Source organism: Meles meles, chromosome X, assembly GCF_922984935.1.
Source record: "Meles meles chromosome X, mMelMel3.1 paternal haplotype, whole genome shotgun sequence".
Lineage (NCBI taxonomy): Eukaryota > Metazoa > Chordata > Mammalia > Carnivora > Mustelidae > Meles > Meles meles.
Genome location: NC_060087.1, coordinates 6232782 through 6247717, shown reverse-complemented (window position 1 = coordinate 6247717; position 14936 = coordinate 6232782). Strand labels below are relative to the sequence as shown.

At 52.1% G+C, this 14936-nt stretch overlaps 1 protein-coding gene across 3 annotated transcripts in view; it reads right to left on the bottom strand.

The window, feature by feature from the left end:
* Positions 1-9695, bottom strand: part of TBL1X (transducin beta like 1 X-linked) — a 197217-nt gene extending 187522 nt beyond the window's left edge. Inside the window, exon 1 of one of the 3 annotated variants that reach the window (XM_045996463.1) lies at positions 9612-9695. The gene's annotated coding sequence lies outside the window, so the exon portion shown is untranslated. Of the gene's footprint in view, positions 1-7861; positions 8176-9611 lie in introns of those variants that run through there. The other 2 variants (XM_045996465.1, XM_045996461.1) reach the window with 2 other exon arrangements.
* Positions 9696-14936: the final 5241 nt, after the last annotated feature.

Genomic DNA, 14936 nt, shown 5'->3' with positions numbered 1-14936 from the left:
ACAGTAAGCTTCCTTGGGTCGTCCTCTCCACCTGTTGGGATCTCCGAACAAGCAGAGACGCGTGCAGAACTCAACAATGGCTCACGTGCCAGGGCCCTGAGGCCCGATGACGACCAGCAAGCAGGCTGATCGCAGGAAAGAATCCCGCTCTGAGAAGGGAACAGTGTCCTCCCAAGCCCACTCCAACATGGGTGACGGTGGGGACCTCGTTCTCAGTGGACTTCAGCAAAGTTTTCGGTTTCTTAGAAAGTGGGAAGGTCTGCATTCTCCCTGGGGGCTGGTGCCAAGTGTTCCAGAAAGTGCACGGGCTCTGTGCTGGCTAGTTAGGGTCACGGGTTCTAGGTTCTGGGGAAGCAAGTGAAGAAAACTCTCCTTGTCTTTTAAGCCTCCAGGCAACATCCACCCAGGTAGGGGAAGGAAAAAACAAAAACCAGAACGTCAGAGGAATTCAGAAGATGCTGTCGCAAGAGTAAACACTGGGAAGCGCACTGTAAGGCCGCGTGTACCTACCTCGCAGGCTCTCGTGAGACGGGGAAACTCGGACACTCACAGAAATGATCCCGAGGCCCTCAACACCCCGAAACGTCTTCGGAATTGCTTGATTGTGTTTTGTGTTTGCGTTTTAGGCACAACATGCAACGAATCAACAGATCAAGTCACAGATCGCCCTATTCTAATGGTGGGTAAAGTGGCAGTCCACGCGTGCGGTAAAAATAACCACCGGTTTTCCCTAAACTTTTCACTGGCAAAAAAAGCCGACCCAACAATTAAGGAGCATCCCCTTTGGAAATGAAAATCCTCACGCCAGAGAGAAGAAAAGCCTCAAGACTAGCTCACCTACCCTCTGACTCGGGCAGACGCACCCAGGTTTTCACCGACCTCATACAAGCTGGGGGCCACCCAGGGCGGGACCACAGTAGCAAAAATCCGAAACACCAAGTCAATTCTTCTAGAAAAGATGCCATTTCCTAGGAGATCACAAAAAGTGAAACGATGGTCCGAAGTAAAATGCAGGCCAACACCTAGATGGACACACAGACCCAGGAATTCCCTTTTTCCTCCAACAAAGTAACGCAAACACAAGTTCATACCTTCCGTTTGTGGTATCGCCCCACTGGCAAGACTGTGACACCTGCTCGTGTGGGTCCTGTTTCTTTTTTTTTTTTTTAAGATTTTATTTATTTATTTGACAGAGAGAGATCACAAGTAGATAGAGAGGCAGGCAGAGAGAGAGAGGGAAGCAGGCTCCCCGCGGAGCAGAGAGCCCAATGCGGGACTCGATCCCAGGACCCGAGATCATGACCTGAGCCGAAGGCAGCGGCTTTAACCCACTGAGCCACCCAGGCGCCCGTGGGTCCTGTTTCTGAAACCAAAGACAGGACTTCATAACCTGACACGTTTCACACAGTATATGTCTCTCGGGGACTACGGCGGAAACATTCAGGAAACATTTCTCTGAAAATGCATCAGAAAACATCCATTTCGACTCATTCGGCAGCGAGAATGACCTGGCATCAAAAAGACATCTTGGGGCGCCTGGGTGGCTCAGTGGATTAAGCCGCTGCCTTCGGCTCAGGTCATGATCTCAGGGTCCTGGGATCGAGCCCCGCGTCGGGCTCTCTGCTCCGCAGGAAGCCTGCTTCCTCCTCTCTCTCTGCCTGCCTCTCTGCCTACTTGTGATCTCTCTCTCTGTCAAATAAATAAATAAAATTTAAAAAAAAAAAAAAAAGGACATCTTTGGCAGCCCCAACAAGACACCTGACCTTCTTTCTCCACGGCTCCTTACGAAGTCTATTAGGAAGAGTAAGGTTTTCTTCTCCTTCCTTTTGAGAACACCCACAGTGCAAACCCTGCTGTTCGGAGGCAAACACACAAGCTCAAGTGTGCAAAAGTGTGAAGTTCAAGTGTCATCAGAGAGAAACACAGAGGAGGGTACTGGGAGGGTGGAGGGGTTCCCCTAAAGGCATCTGAGGCTGAGCTGAAATGCAATTACGAGGACGTGGAGGGCAGAGCTGACGGGAGGGAAGGGAGTGCCCATGGAGGATGCCTTTGGGGTGATGGACTTGTTCTGTATCCCCATTTTGGTGCTGGTTACACACACCCATGCGTGCGCACACTCATAAAAGTGTACACTGAAGAGATGACTGTCCATCTATTCACACAGTAATTTGGAAAATTATACACACGCATGCATGTTTATGAACCAGCCCTGAAACTGAACTTAAGGGCGGGCGGGGGGTGGGGGGGGATAAGGAAAGGAAGGCAGCCAGTTCCGGAGACCATCATAACCATCATACAGCACCTGCACACCCAATTCCCAACCTCGGCGTGGAGGAAGGCACCAGCATGCGGGGCTCCGAGCATACTAGCCCTACCTCCTTTCAAGGCTGAGAAAGGAATTCTACTTTCTCTCTCTCTTTCTCAATGAGAAAATGAGTGACAGAGAAAGACACTGATCTGCCCAAAGATGCATCAGGGCAGGCGAGCTGCCTCCAAAACAACTTTCCCCCGCAACCATGTCATCTGCCCCGGGGCCACCAGGAGCCCGAGAAGGACCCCCTCGCATGCTGAAAGTAAGAGCGAGCCAGTGTGCGACACAGCGACAGAACCAAAAGAGGAAAGTCGAGAAACACGCCCCCAACACGTGCTGGTCTTGCTTCTATTCCTTCCCCCAAGCCCCTTCACTCCTGCTTTCTCCTTCCCGCTCCTGCTGCGGGATCAGAAACTTCCTTTCTCAACCTGCGGTGTGATGTGACTGACTTCCTAACAGATTCCCGAAAAGCACAGGTGTGCCAGGAGAACTCCACACAGAGCTTTGGCTTGGCACCCGCCTCCCCCAGCTTCTGTCCCACACACGGTCGTGTATACAGTCTTGAATTCAGGATGGGCACCCCCCCCACCGGCCCCGGCAGCCCTGGCATCTGGCTCCAGATCATGCTTTGCAGTGGGGACTGTCCTCTGCAATGCAGGCTATCTGGCAGCTTCCACAGACCCCCAGGACGCCAGGAGCACCACCATTCCCCTCCCCCATGCCGTGACCACTGAAAACGTTCTTAGATGTTTCCTTGAAGGTACTGGGCAAAAACGCCCCCACTGAGAACGCTTAGCCGACTGCCAGATTCTGGAGTTCACTACCCCAAGCACAACTGCCATAAACCCCCATCTCCCTTGTCCTCATCTCTGAAGACGTCCCCTTCCTTTGGAAGCCAAGCGTCACCCCCATCTCCAGCTTCTCAGCAAACCTCTTTTCCAGTGTCTTCCCTTTACAGGTGCCCAATCCCGTTTTTCACCGGCTTTCAGCTCAAGTCTACAGTCTTCCATCACGGGGCGGGTTGTCAACCAGGATTTCAGAGCCACACGGGAACAAACGGGCCCACAGGGCACACGACCATCTTTAGTCAAGTTGCCCGCACCCGGGTCCAGAAGCCATCCGGGGAGCAAATTCCGCAGTGACGGCACTTTTCCCTTGAGGTTTGCAATGCATTTTCTCAGACTAGGCCCTCCGGGCCGTACAAACACGTTGACTTTGCAAGGCCCTTCCCACATCCAGCTCTTATCCTGGCTTTGCTGGGCCTCATTTTGCCAATCTGGCCAGTGTTGTGGGTTTGGCCAGGCCCTATGGAAAGGATGGGGAGGGGGGAGAGGCCATGGAGGGCAAGACCCAAGGGGAAAGCTCACACTTCCTTCATCCTAAAAATAGTTGGGGGGGAGGGGGATATCATTCCAAGTTTAAAAAAAAGAAGTGTTTACAAAATGACTTCAGTCTTGCTTCCTGAATGAAACTATTTTTTCAATGTTTTTAAGAGTGAAAAATTATCTTATTGGATTAGCACATTATAGGAAGGGGGCACACTTGTAAGGTATCAGGAAACCTGAGACAGCATCACAGTGGACACAGAGCCTCTGTTGACTGTCACCTAGGCCGGGCGCTGGACCTGGCAGAACCATGCGCGCAGGGCCAGGAAATCGGGATGGCTTTTCTGGGCCCGGCCTCCCGTGGCAGAGGCCCCCTCCCTCCTCTGGAAAATAATGGGGGAGAACTTCGGTGTTTAATAAGTACTTCCAGCCAAACGCTGACCGTCACAGCAGAGCCCTGAGGAAGCAACAGTGAGTGAGAACAGAGGGCAGAAAGGTCATCTGGGAGGTTACCACTCTGACACCCACGATATTGGGTCCCCCCCAAACTGGGTCCCAGCCCTCATTTACAAATAAAATTTCTAACCCCTTACTGTAAAAAATACAAAGAACTGTGAAAAGGACACATCAACTAAGTAGTAAAAATAACACCCTGACTTTGACGATTGTGGAATCTCACTTTGCTGGAAAGATTTCCTATCGGCCTTTTTAATTCAGAAGATTCTGACCTCAAGATTCAAGATTCAAACTTCACGGGGGCAGGGGTGTTGAAAGCCCCGCGGTATGCACTGTAAGCGAGGGTTACAAGCCCGCCATCACCCACACAGGGCCTCCCTGAGACTGACAGCGTGGGCTCCCCAAGCCCAGGAGATGCTCACCACACTCTGGTTAGGTAGGCATCGTGGGGACCGGTCAACAACTCTGCCTTCTTTCCGATGGAGAAACCAATGCTGAGATACAAACCCGCTAAGGGCTCAGGGCTCAGGGAGGGGCTCTGACCTAGAGTCCTGGTTTTCTAATTCAAAACTGATTCAAAGCACCCCAGTCCAAAACCACAGCTCTCAACTGCAAGTTAAGAATCCATTCACTGGGGGCGGGCTGGCTCCGTGAGTAAAGCACGCGACTCTTGATCTCAGAGTCATGAGTTCAAGCCCCACATTCGGGCCTGAACACTGGAGCCTACTTAAGAGGGGAAAAAAAAAAAAAAAAAGGAACCCACTCACTGAAATCACTTTCCTGGGTCAATCACCAGCGGAAATGGGTCCTTTTTGTTTTTCTTAAGTTTACCTGTGAATTATTTCAAACCTGTATAGCTTCTCCCCTCCCCCCACAAAAGTACACTAATTACTAAGATTTCATTGCGGTAATTACAGACCAGCACCCTCTAACATAACTTTCTGTGTGGACTGTACTAATTAATACGGTGGCCACTGAGTACGTAAATTACGGCTTCAGAAACTGAAAGAACCGTTAATTTTACGGAGTTTTAGTTAACTTGAATCTCCATGTTCACATGTGGCCAGTGGTTACCCTACCGAACAACGAAATTAGGAAAGCAATTTCTCCACTGTGGCCAAAGTCTCTTGATTCCGTGCAGCTACCTCTGTATCTGTTCACAGATTTCACTGTAGATCGTTTGTGAATGTGTGTATGTAATCTGGAGCCCTTTAGCTGCCCGAACGTGAAAACTCATGCCAGGCAGACACGAAAACAGAAACAGCAAGCGTTAAGAGCTGGGCTTCGGGAATCAGACAATCCTCACTCCACCCTGCGTTAGCAAGTCAGTGTTCTCTCCGCAGAATAAAAATAGTAATTGCTACGCACGCAGCATTAAGTGCACGGCACTCAAATAGCGTAAAGACAATTATTCAATTTGCGCAACAGCAAAACTAACATGTACAGGCCGCTTTACGGTTTTAGGAAAACTTACACATTCTTTCTGTCTGCACCAGACACAGTGAGGACCACGATTTCAATTCCCTTTTTTTATTTTTACATACCTAGAAATGATGTTCAGAAAAGCTGCAGGCCTTCACCAGTTGAGGCCAAATAGGGACAAAGGTTGGGTTTCTAGCCAAGCAGTACGTCTCAAGACAGAGTTGGATTCAAGGGCTCTGTCCACCTCTTTGAAGAACTACTGATCCCCCTCCTGACAGTGGGTTCAGGGAGACTCCTGATGCTTCGTCCAGGTGAGGAGCCTAGAGCTCCCACCGGTGAAGGTCAGATTAAGTCCAACGAAGACCTCTGAGTCGCTCCATCCCTACTCAGCCCATTAAAACATTCAAACATTCAGGGGGCACCTGGGTGGCTCAGTGGGTTAAAGCCTCTGCCTTCAGCTCGGGTCATGATCTCAGGGTCCTGGGATCGAGCCCCACGTCGGGCTCTCTGCTCCGCAGGGAGCCTGCTTCCTCCTCTCTCTCTGCCTGCCTCTCTGCCTACTTGTGATCTCTGTCTGTCAAATAAATAAAATATTGAAAAAAAAAAAAACCTTAAAAAAAAAAAAACAAACATTCAAACATTCAGGAAGGGTGCGGAACCGTGGGTGTGGGTAACTGCCCGACTGATGAAGCCCTGTATACCAGCAAAAGGAAAAGCCAGCCCCAGAGGATCCAGCTAATACTACTTGTCCCAAAGTGCACCCACCCAGTAAAATACCTAAAAACCTCGGATTTTGTCCCCCAGGTGTGTGTTCACTTAAGGACTGGAATCCCCTTAAGGGCCATTTTAATAAGTGGGTCAAATCATGAACCTCAACTTTTATCCCCGGATTAGTCATCCATCCAGCTGGGTGCTTTTCTGCAGAATCTGCAGCCCACTTGAACCACTAAGATCGCGTAAAATAAGAGTGTAAAATAAGATCGTGTAAAATAAGAGTGTAAAATAAGAGTGTCATCTTAATGTCCTCCTGTGCCTACTCAGCATTCCGGCCCCCCACTCTCATCGCCTCTTCTCTAGGAATGACAAGTTGGAAACTTTTTATACAATCGGGGAGAGCAACTGCCACCCGGAAGCCGCCGCTCGGGACCTCCGCAGGGCTCTCCCCGCGCCCCCGCCCCTCCCCCTCCCCTCCGGAGTCCCGCTCCTCCCCTTCCAGGTTCCAGCAGGGGCCGGGGCGGCGCGTCGGGAGAGAAAAACAGCCAGAAGTCGGGTCGAGCCCCATGTGACCGTGCCAACCAGAAACGGCTGCCGGAGCAGCAGGCGGTGGGATTCTGTTTCTCTGGGGGTTCTGCTCCACAACATCCCCGACTGGGGGGACTACGAGGAAACCGCCTCCGCCTCTAACTTTGTGGAATTTCCAGCGCACTTGGCTCGGAGAAGGCCAGGCCGCGCAGCGAGCCGGGACCGAGGCCTGACCGCGCGCTCGGGCGGCGCACGTGAAGCCCAGGCCCTTACCCCCGCGCGGGCGGACCTCTAGCGACCCCAAACTGTCATACACCAGGCGGGCACCCACACCCGAAGGCGCACCCCACGCCGCTCCCGGCATCGCCCCCCCCCGCAGGGATGGTGCCCCTGGGGAGCACAGCACAAGACACCGACGCGGGGGCACCCGTCCCCGAGCCCCAGGAGCAACAGGTCTGCACCCTGTTCAGGCCGCGCTCGGCAGACCCGGCCTCACCAGGGGCTGCCCCCCCCACCGCCACACACACACACACACACACACACACGCGGATGTCGCCCTCCGCCGGGTCCCCTCGCTCCGGCCGGGAGCCCCGGACTTCCTTGACAGTTTCTGCGTCTCGGACACGGAGCAGCCGCCGGGCCGCGCCGCCTCGCCCGCCCCTCACTCCGCCGCGCGCCGCCGCGCTGCCAGCCGGTCCCGGTCCCGGGGATGAATGGGCGCCCCTCCCCCACGGGGGGGATCCCGCGGCGGCGCAGGTCCGCCCCGCCGGCCCCAGACCCGGCAGACAAAGGGACCCCGGGGGCCGGGCCGGGCGCTCCCCGAAACTTACCCGCCGCCTCCCCTTCCCCACACAGCCCCCCCGCCCCCGCCCCCGGCGCGCCGGCACTTCGGGGAGCGGCCGCGGCCGGGTATTGTTCAGCCTGCAGGGAGCGCGCCGCACCCCAGCCCGAAGCCCGGGCACACTTGGGGACCCGTCCCTCCAGAGCCCCGGCGGCCGGCGCCGCGCGCGGGCGTCCCACGCCGCCTGCCCGCCGCCCCCCACCCTCGCGGGAGAAGTTTGCGCCCCCTGCCCCGCGCCCGGCCGCCGGAGCCCCGCGCACTCACCTCGCCGCCGGCAGCGCAACTTGTGGCGGCGCCGCCGCGCTCCGAGCCTCCCTGCCGCCGGCCGTCGCCGAGCCCGGGCCGTGCTGCGGCCGAGGAGGGCCCGGCGCCCCGGAGCAGCCGCGCGCCGCCCCCGGGCCGCCCCCGCCCCGCCGCCGCGAGTCCCCGAGAGGCGCGGGCGCTGGAAAGTTTCGGGTGCCGAATGGCGGCCGAGGGCGCTGCGGCGGCGGCGGGGCGGGGGCGCTGGCGGCTCCTCGCTCCCGAGAGCGGAGAGTGGGGGGGGCTGGGGCGGGAGCGGCGGCGGCGGCGGGAGAGGGCGGGACGGCGGGAGGGACCGGCACGGGCAGTGACCTCCGGCTTGGGGGTGGGGGGGAAGCGGCCGCCAGCGGGCCGACCCCGGCCGGGAGGACTTCCAGGGGGGCCGCCGCCGCCGCTGCCCGGGCCGGCCCCTCCCCCACGGCCGGGACGGTGGGGGGGGGGAAGCGCTCCCCAACCCCCAACCCGTCCCCTCCCCCACGGTCGGGGGAGGGGAATGCGAGTCCACTTGGCCCGGCCCCTGCGCGGGGGTGGGGGCGCGTCCTAATCCTGCCCCTCCCCCACGTCGGGGGAGGGGACGCTAGGCCTGCCCCTCCCCCCACGGCGAAGGAAGGGGTGAGAATCCGCACCCCCCACGGCTTCTGGGGAGGCCCCGCGTCCCAATCCAGCCCCTACCCTACCCCACGGTGGGGGAACCTGCGACCCTACTCAGCCCTTCACCCCGGGCTCTCCCCTGGCCCCCACGCCTAGCGTGGGTGAGGGGAACTCGGACCTCTCCCTTTCCCGGTGGCCTCCAAGGGGGATGAAGTGAACAAGGGCCTACCCCCACGCAGTCCCATTCCCAAACCATGCCTTTCCCCCTACTGCCAAGAGGGGACAGGAACCCGGGCCACCACCCCCGCGGTCTGGGGCGGGGGGGGGGGGACCCGAACCACAGCTAGAGTGTTACCCTCCCCCACCTCAAAAAAGAAGCTCCTCGGCGGCCCTAACAACCCCCTGCAAGCTGCCCGAGGGTGCATCTCTCTCAAAATGGGCGGCTTAGAGGACACCCCAAAGGCCTCTTCCCCCCTCCCAAAAAAGTGGGGACTAACCCTTTGCAAAACACCTCCCGGAAAGAGCCAGAAATGCTTGGGGAGAAAAACTCGGGCACACAGAAGAGGAAGCCAGGAGCTCCTTAGAGGAGGGGGCTGGGCCTCTGGAGTTGGGGGTACCTGGGCCTTCGGGCCTCCCCACGCCCGACCCCAACCCCACCCACAGGCTTTGCAAAGGGTTTTATGTTGCAATGGCTTATTTAGCTCGGCCCTAGCGCACCAAAGTCCCCGGAGCTTCGTCCTCCTCCCGGGTTTGGAGACCCCGGCCCACCACTCGCGGTATTAATTCAATTAAACAGACACCGCGCCCACCACCCTGCACTTCAGCGTTTGCTTTGTTGAATATTTTAAGATAACTTTGCCCCTCCCTTTGGTGTATAATGAGCTTTGCGCGCAGAGCCCCGTACACTCAGCATTTTAAACTGTAACCTCACTTGCTCCTTCCTGGGACACTAGACCATTTGTGGTTCAGGTTGTTGGGGGGAGGGAGGGGCCCGAGGTGAGTTTTTAAGGGGCTGGTCCTCCCTCAAGGCGGACCTAAAAATATTGCAGTAAAACGTCAATGATGTAAAAACGACTGTTGCTACACCATTATTAGAGCACATCAATAAAAAATACACACTTACACAGTCTCCATAATTGTGAATCAGCAGAATAGATTGTGTCTTAATATGTATCAGTTGCCATTCAAGGGTCCCCAAAAGGACGTGGGGGGGCCTTCCCTTGAGCCTGCCTTTCGTTGCTCCCCGGCTCCCTGGGCTTGTGCGGACTGATGGTGAGGTATTACATGCAATCGAAAAACCGAGGGTGCAACTGAGAGCCGGAGCGAGCTCATGATGCAACCCTGCCCCGGTTACACGTGCTTCCCCTCCCCCACCGCCGGCTGGTGGGAGCGCTGCGTTTTTTCCGCCTGTAGGGTCACATTGTGGTTGATTGATTCTCCTTTCGCCTTGCTCAGTCATTCAGATTTGGAAAGTAAATAACAAGTTGACATCATTACAGCTCTTGGCTTTACTGGGACGCGGCCCTCGGCTACCGCACACTCTCGAGTAGCCGCGCAGCCGAACCGGCCCTCTGGCTTGCCAGCCCTGCCTGTCGTTGGCTGCTTGGAAATGCCTAGCTGAACTTGCTGGAAAGGCCTCTTTGTATGTTGTGATTACCTGGCAGGTGCCAATCATTTAAAGTATAGGAAAGTGGTGGAAATCCTCACTCCAAACTAGGACGGCTGTGACCAATTTTTACAGCTGGTCTTCGGTCACTAACATTGCAAGTGAGCTCAGAATCCATCCTGTCTCTTTGGTAACGTCCCTACAATCCCAAAGCTCTTCTTGCAAGTCAGGAACAGAGCTTATCCTAGGAACCCTAAGGGACTTTGTAAGACCCCAGACAGGAAAATAGACCGCCTACGTTTATCGTGATGTCGCTGAAATTCCTCTTTCTTAAATGCTAGGTGGCTGGTAGGTAGGGGGTAAATGAGACTATTCTATCCTCTCGCATGTGTTTTGCAGATTTCTCAAACATCTGTCCTATAAGGTGGGAGAAGACAAGGAAAACGGGAAATAAAGTAGAGCAGGAAAGGAGCACTGTGAAAGGAGTAAAGGTTAATATGGAGAGTGAGCAGCAATGATTTCCGCTCTTATCCACCGCAGGAGCTCTATATGCCAAACAATTCTTTTTTGGTTGCTGACTGGAGGGACTTGACAAGAGTCTGCTTGCAACGAATGCTATCAGTATTTCCCCCTAAACAGTAGCCAAATTTTTAATTAAAAGGCAGAAGGAGCCCACGCAAATATACTCAACTAATTTGAGAAAAGGAGCAAAGGCATTTTAATGCCTTTTAACAAATGGTTCTCGAAAAATTGGACCTCCATAGGCAAAAAATAAGAATCTAGCTATAGACCGTATGCTTTTCATAAAAACTGACTCAAAATGAATCAGAGGTCTAAAGGTAAAAGGCAAAACTATAAAACTTCTAGAAGGTAACACAGGAGAAAATCTAAATGACCTCAGGTTTAGCAGTGAGTTTTTAGATAGAACACCCAAAGTATGATCCATTAAAGAAAAAAAAAATGTTAAGTTGAACTTCATCAAAATTAAAAACACCTGATCTGCAAAAGACACCGTTAGGAGAATGAAAAGACAAGCCACAGACTGGGAGAAAATATTTGCAAAATCCATATCTGATAAAGGATTGTATCCGAAATATACAAAGAACTTTTAAAACTCAATAAGAAAACAACCACATTTAAAAATGGGCAAAAGATCTAGAAATCGCTCACCAAAGAGATATACAAATGGCAAATAAGCATATGAAAATATGCTGAACACCATCTGTCACTAGGAAATTGCACATTAGAACCAAATACACGGGGCACCTGGCTGGCTCACTGGGAGGAGTGCATGACTCTTGATCTCAGGGTTGTGAGTTCAAGCCCCCACACTGGGCATGGAGATTACTTAAATAAATAACCTTTTAAAAATAAATAAAACAAAACACCATCTCACACCTGTTAAAATGGCCCCTCTCCGCCCCCCCCCCCACCGAGCCCCCACCAAATGCTACCAGGATGTCCAGCAACAGGAACTTTCATACATAGCCCATGGAATACAAAATCGTATGGCCACTTTGGAAGACAGCATTTTCCAAATGCTAGACCTACTCTTACCATATAACCCAGCAATTGGGCTCCTAGGTATTTACCCAACTAAGTTGAAAACATGTCTACACAAAACCCACACAGTAATGTTTCTCGCAGCTTTACTCATAATGGCCAAACACAGTAAGCCGCCAAGATGTGCCCTTCAATAGGTGAATGGAGAACGTGTGGCCCATCCATAAGACAGAATATCATTCAGCCATAAAAAGAAATGAGCTATCAAGCCCTGAAAAGACAGGGAGGAACTTTCAATGCATATCACTAAGGGAAAGTAGCTAATCTGAAAAGGCTATCTGCTACATGCTTCCAACCCTGTGATACTCTAGAAAAGGCGAAAATAAAAAGATCGGTGGAAGCCATGAGTTGTGGAGATGGGAGACAAGTGATGGACAGAGGAAGCACAGGGCATTTTCAGGGCAATAAAATTATTCCAAATGGTCCCGTAACAGCGGACGCAGGCCTTTTTTCACTGTCCAAACGCTTAGAACTGCACGCACGGCAGTGAACTCTAACCTAAACTCTGGATTTTATCGATATTGATTCATTAATTGTAACAAATGCACCACACTTGGGAAAGATGTTAGCACTGGAAACTGTATGTGAAAGGCAGATAATTCTGTACTATATGCTACGTTGTTTTCTAGATTTAAAACTGCTCTTTAAAAAAAAAAAAAAGTCCATTCTTTTGGGGGAAAAAAAAAGGAGTAGGAACAGGTATCAAACTTCTCATGAGACTTACTGTCCGGTTTTCATTGACTCCACTATCTAATTTCCCCTGGGCTCATCTGACCTTCAGAGATTCCAGACACGAAGGCCAATATTTGTTTCCATGAGTGGCCCACGCAGAGAGCCCTGTGATTCCCCGGACTGATCGGCTGGGTGTGGGCAAGGATCCTTCCTTGACATTCCCAAAGCACATCTCAGCTTTCAGTGAGCGCCCACCTGGATCTTTCCTTAGGAACGGAGGAGGGGGCCTGTGTGCTTCCCCACTTCACTCTGGGGACCTCAAGCCTTTCTTTGCTCCGGGGCTTTGCCTCCAATTTTCCTTAGAGAGACGGGAAACAGACTGTGCAAGGAGCTGGAGGTCACAGGCGGTCACCCCTGAGATGTTCCTCAGAGAAGTAAGCACGACAGGACAAAGAGGTCCATCACGCGCCGCGGATGTGAGGACAGCCCCCCTGGTTCTCCTCGACCTGGATCGGCACCAGTCCTTTTGTTAATACGATGATGTGTGACTGGTCATATGATAATACGACGATGATATGATATTGTACCCTCTACCCCCCCAAAAAATCATAAAAGGAAACCGTAGGCCCCAGTTCCTTGAAATGTGACTATATTTGGAGACACAGCCTTTAAAGTGGTAAAGTCATTAAATGCAGTCATTAGGGTAGGCTGCTATCCACCATGACTGGTGTCCTTATAAGAAAATTTGTTACGACATAGACACGCACAGAGGAAAGACAAGGTGAGGACGTCGAGGAGAGAGACCCCAGGAGAAATCACTCCAGCCGACATGTTGGTGTTGAACTTCCAGCATCCAGGATTGTGAGAAAATAAAATTCTATTTAAACTACCCAGGCTGTGGTGCTTTCTTATGTCGGCTAGAGCAGACAAATGCATGTGAGTCGTCGCTTTCTTGCTTTCTCTCATTCTTTCCATTTGGAATGTCACATTCAGTTCACATCATTTGAGCTCTGAGAACAATTGCATTTCGTATGGGGTGTTTCTGCAGGGTATCAGATCAGATCCTCCCAGTAATATTGGAGGGCAGGGATTTTTACCTCCAATATTAAGAGGAGAGGACCAACCCTGAGAGGTTAAAGAATCAAGGCAGGGTACGGCTGTAACCATTTCTGTGCCTTAGACCTTCTTTAGTAATTCAGTGACTCTTGTTTCTAAACGCATAAAATACATAAAAGAATACACAGGATTAGGAAGAAACCCAATTGTGTCAGAATATACTTATCGAATATATTTTAGAATTCTCATATCATAATCCAAGTGCCTCCTTCTCAATCCTTCCAACAGCGAGCTCTAGAAGTAGCCCTAATAACTTCTGTCATTTCAGAATAGTGATACGTAGAAACCAAATCTGCGTCAACTGCAACCTGCTCTAAAAATAGATCAGACTTCTCTGGTTGACAAATCGGCAACAAATTAAAAATACTGTTAATGCTCCTGTCATTCACCCAAGAGGAATATAGATATTCTGAGTTGTCTGAAACGCTGAATTTCAGTCAGTGATTAGGGATCCTAAAGTGGCAGCGTTTCCACCCGTGTTCGTACACAGACCTCTTGAAAGCTCTGCCTGCAGTCTTCCCGCCCGGGGAGAAAGGGTAAGCCGGAATCCTTGCTCCTCTCTGACCCTGCCACGAAAGGACTCGTTCATCCCGCCGCCACCACCACGGGCCCCTCCCACGGGACCTGGACCGTGACGTTAAGGTGAGGTGAGTTTAAGGGAACACCAAAACCATACTCAGGTTAATTAATATTACAACACCAATTCTAAAACTCACAATTAATGCAAAACAAACAAAACAAAAAAACACAACACCCTCCCTGATGAACAAAATATCCATAGAGAAGACAGAGACGGGATCTGAACCCGGCAGGCAGACGGTGCCGGGCCCTGGGAAGGAGGGATCACAGATTCAACTCCCTACCTTGATGGAGCATCTGTTCTAGAACAGGAATGGCTCCTATACCTGTGCCCATACAACCCACAAGCTAAGGATATATTTTTTAATTTTTTTTTTATGATTTTATTCATTTATTTGACAAAGATAGAGCACAAGTAGGGAGAAGGGCAGGCAGAGGGAGAAGGAGAAGCAGGCTCCCCGTGGAGCAGAAAGCCAGACGCATGCTGGGCTCGATTCTAGGATGCTGGAATCATGACCGGAGCCAAAGGCAGGCACTTAACCCACTGAGCCACCCAGGTGTCCCTAAGGATACATTTTTAAAAGACTGTGGGGGGACAGGAATCAATAGAAGACTGATACCTGGGGACATGTGAAAATTATCTGAAACTTGAATTTCAATGCCCATCAGTAAAGTTCCATTGTAACACAAAAATGCCCAATCCTTTACTGCTTCTGGCTCTTGACTGCAGATTTCGTGGCTGATACATACCTTATGGCCCACAAAACATATATAACGTGTGCTGTCTGGCAGGCTCCGGAAAGTTTGCCGACCCTTGTTTCTGAGAGACTGAGGGCCTCAACGTTCTTCACATAACTTGTTAACTTTTCCTACAAACTTTTTTTTATCTCCATTAGGGTGCCTTTTTTTTTT